The following is a 4,781-nucleotide window of genomic DNA, read 5'->3' as shown; positions in this document are numbered from 1 at the left end:
AGAGAGCCAAACTCCCCCAGAGGCTCATAATAAACTTTATAACTGTGCAATCCAAGGTATCATGACTTATGGGGCTGTTAGTGTGGTTTCCTAGCTGTACTATAGCTGAACTGCAGAGGATACAGAGGGTGGTGAAAAATGCTGGGAAGATCATCGGGACTGTTCTCCCAGAGATTTCTACTGTGTACACCTCCCGCTGCCTGCGCAGGACACACAACATCATAAGAGACCGGTCACATCCAGCACAAAGTCTGTTCCACCTGTTGCTCTCAGGTACGAGGTATAGGTTCCTTCAGGCCTGAACCTCCAGAATGGCCAACAGTTTCTATCCCCAGGCAGTCAGACTGCTGAAAAACACGATCCCCCTCCCCCTCTCACTCACTTAAAGCATAGTTGTTATGATCAAAGACTATAGAATAACACAAGACGTGTCACTCGTATTGTTTTGAATGGGAGAAAGTGTATCGCGCAATATGGCGGAATAAGTCCCACCTTCTAAAGCCAAGAGCCAATCGCCGACTGGTAAAGTCATCGCGTCACTTCAGCGGCCGTTAGAATCATAGAGAGTAAAAGAAATGGACACAGCGACCCCATTGGAACTCAATTGAGTCAAGTGAAGCCCATTTTTAGCGATTTTTAGCACTTCCGTTTCTGACGCGCAGACTCAAACTAAGCTTGATGACGTCTGCAACCTGTCTGACAGATGTAAATCTTCTAGTAGCTGTGCGTGCAAACTGCCATCGTTAATCTTGCAGAGACGGCGAGCTTGAGCGGGGAGTTCTTTGGCGTGAGTGAGCAGGAGTAAGTATTCTGATTAATTATTTTGTATAGTATTTTAAAATGTAACGCCAGTACGCCATATTAATATAATCTCCCCGATTGCCTGCAAGCTTCTCCTCCTGTCTGTACAGTAATTTCTCTACTGTGCGACAGAGAGTCGAGTGGTTATGACGCAATCGTTAGCTTATTTTTACAAAAACTGTTTCTACGGGGCCATAATGTAACATAGAAGGTAATGGAGCCCTTTATACATTGTCGTGTATCTTTGGAAATAAATAATGGATAAATGGAGTCTTTAAACGCCTCAGATGTAAAGTTATTCACTGTCAAAGTGACGCCAAAATGAATGGGAGTCAATGGGATGCTAACGCAAGTGAAGTTTTGCTACAAGATGGCAGCACGCGGCCGACTTCAACTTCCGGTCGACTTCCTTGGGCACTGGTTAGAATCACCGGTTTCTATCCACAAGTTTCCTACACCCCATGAGGCCTTGCGTCAAACGTGGGAGCGTCTTCCGGTTCGAAGTAAACAAGCTGGACGTGACACTCATTCATTCAACTGTTGACAGTCATTCAAGATTTAATGATCCAAACTGGCGAACGTTTGTCTTTTATGCGAAAGTTGTTGTTTTAAGATTCCAGCATCAATATTTGAACAATATTTTACAATAAAAAATGTTACAGTAATAGTAATTTATTAATTTATGTCAGGAGTGCACATCAATCATGCTAAATCTAACTAATATTTATATTGACATAAAAAGAAAATGCATACCTATTCAGTTGCGCCTGCTTCCATTTATTTACAATCACAAGAACGCACAAAACAACTCCACTAAGGCTTTTAAATCCAAAGGCTTACACATTTAGAAATATATTGATAACATACCCTATGTTTACATCACTTTTCTGAGCATTTCTATTGATTTTCTTCTAAATTATGCAATGATTGCAATCCGAGGACGTTTGCGCGATCTCCGACTATCCTGATCCTTTCAGCCAAAGCAACAGAGGGAGCTCATGAGAAGACAATGGGAGAGTTATACGAGTTAACCGGAGTGTGTGAATCTGTGAAAGATATGCATTTGCCAGGAATCAACAGGCACAGGGAAGAGACAGATAAAACATTAAACTAAATAAATACACGATTATAATCATATAAGAATTGTCTTCGTTCCTCAAGCAGTCTCTGATATTTTCCATAAACCTGTGTATTATCGCAATGGTTAACATAAGTAGCCTTTAGCATCGCATATATGACAATGGAAACGCGACTTGCTCTGGCACGCACGCCACGTTAGGAGTCAATAATATAACATCATATAAGGCTTTGGTGCTTGCATCAGTGACAGGTGAAGTACAGACAGAGGGTTGTTCATGTATTGCAGGGTCAGAATGCTCTAGTCATGCAGCAGCACTTTTGTGGAAGGTCAGTAAAGTAAAGGGCAATTAAAGGGATACTCCACCGTTTTTTCATATTAAACTATGTTATTCCCTTTACTAAGACGAGTTGATACATACCTCTCTCGTCTCAGTGCGTGCACTAAATCGCTCTGTCTTGCGGCGAAACTTTGTTAGCACTTAGCTTAGCCCAGTTCATTCATTAGGGGCCAAGCAGAGAAGCTACCAAACACCTCCACGTTTTCCCCATTTAAATACAGTTACTCGAGTAGTGTAACTCGACCTAGGACGGTGACACTAAACAAAACGTTGCGCTTTTCTAAGCGTGTAAAATGGCTAACTATATTGTATGGCGGAATACCATAGCAAGTGATCGGGAGCACTTTGACTTGACACAGTAATATCTTCACTCTCACCGGCCCCCGCTCCCTCTCATCCATAGACAGTAAAAGAAAGCTCTCATCCTCCCTCTCATTTCCGTCGTGACTTTTACAGGAGAGGGAGCGGGGGCCGGTGAGAGGACTTTTCACGAGTGAAGATATTACTGCGCCAAGTCAAAGTGCTCCTGAGCACTTGCTATGGTATTCCGCAAGACAGAGCGATTTAGTGCACGCACTGAGACGAGAGAGGTATGTATCAACTCGTCTTAGTTAAGGGAATAACATAGTTTAATATGAAAAAACGGTGGAGTATCCCTTTAAGGGCACGAAAACTGTTTATTGTATTGTGATATTATTAACAAATAAATGTACTAAACTGAGATGCTAAAGATTTGCAACTTTGCAAACAATGATCCAAAAAAACACTTAGCCTCTTCGCTAATTAGCACACTAAATACCATTGGTATGCTGCTTCCACCACCTCACCGGAAGTTGTACCCACGTTCTCTTTTACAGTAGCGCCCCGCGGAAACAGGTGGATAGAAACAGTAAGACGCGCATTTAGGTCTGCGCATGCGCATTAGCTTGATCCAGCCTGAAAAATACAGTTTTTTTTGTCATGATTCGAGTGTTTAGAAACTAAATTTATGAGTCGGTTGTTGTTAGATTTCATTGGTGATTTCAAATATCAAATTTAATCGTAAGGTTGACGGTTTTGGAGAATCTGATGTTTCCCCATTCAAAGAGATAGGAGCTGCATGATGCCCAGGATGCCCGAGAGGCGTTTCAGAGATGGCCGCCGAGTGAAATGGCTTGTCTTAAAGGGACTTTGTTATGATGCACCACCTTCCCATAACTGCAGTAACTGAGAACTGGACTTTGCATTGCTGCAGCACACTTGACTATACACATTTTCCGGTTACTATAGCTTATTTATCTTATATATTACATTTCTTGTCTGTTACATGTTGTACTGTTCTGTTATCATGCACCATCCTCCAATAACTGCAATAACCGAAGATCTGGACTTTGCATTGCTGCAGTACACTTAACTATACACATTTTTCTGGCTACTAGAGTTTATCTTATCTATTACATTCCTTGTTTGTCACATGTTGTCCGGGTTATATACTGTGCTATTGTAGATCTTTTGCACTTCATGAAATCGATTAATGCTCTAATGTAATATTGTTGTATTCTTACAATGACAATAAATTATTCTTATTATTAGTTTTATTATTATTATATTAATAGAAAAAAAATAATACAAAACAAATATTACAAAAATTCTGTAGTAAATCTGTATCTTTACCTACATGTTGTCATATACAATCTAAAAATATAGTTTTGGACAAATGATTAGGGTGTACTTCCTCATAAATACTAAAAGAATCAATATCAGAATTGGTAAGAAACGTCTCGGCTGCATATGCAACCCGGTTCCCTGTGTCATGGAGTTGATGCTATGGGGTACCAATAGAGTGCCCCAGGGATGACGCGTTTTTGTAGGCAAAACCCGGAAGCGAGTTAGCATTTTAGGAGTTCCGGTTCCAACGCCGTCAAGTCTATGGGTTTTTTGAATGGGTTTTTGCCTGAAATAAGGTCTGTGGTTAACAAAGTCTCTAAATACTTTCACTTTTTGATCTATGACATAAAACACACCAGATATAACCAACTTGTGAGTTTTTAAACTTTTACTGTGTCTTCAAATCGGCGGTTGCTAACAAATTGCTAAAAGGGACTACTTCCTTTGGCGGGGACTTCAGACGTCATCATTAAAAACGGGACATTTGGACAGCATTTCTCATGAAAAAGTGGAAAAGTATTCATAACAGCACAGATCATAATCAGCGAGCATGTTTTTAAATAGAGTTGTTTTTTTAAATACAGTTTGAGGAAGCTTGGTGGTGACGACGTTGATCCGCGACCATGGTGTTTTGTAGTCCGTTTATAGCCTACTGTTAGCCTTTTATATCTGACGACTTTATTTAGGCTTCAAAATCTATAAATGTTGTATTAACTTGTAAAGATTATCTTGATAGAAAAAACGTGTAAGTGTCATAACCCTTTGTTAAACACAGAGCTTATTTTCTGCGATTTTCCAAAAGTCTATGGGAAAATGCATAGGCTTTCGATCGAGGCAACCCGTGCGCTGCTAACGTCCGGGTTGGCCTACAAAAACGCGTCATCCATGGGGCACTCTATAGAGGGTATTCAACGA

The sequence above is a fragment of the Chanodichthys erythropterus genome, chromosome 24, assembly GCF_024489055.1.
Source record: "Chanodichthys erythropterus isolate Z2021 chromosome 24, ASM2448905v1, whole genome shotgun sequence".
Lineage (NCBI taxonomy): Eukaryota > Metazoa > Chordata > Actinopteri > Cypriniformes > Xenocyprididae > Chanodichthys > Chanodichthys erythropterus.
This window is presented reverse-complemented; position numbering follows the sequence as displayed.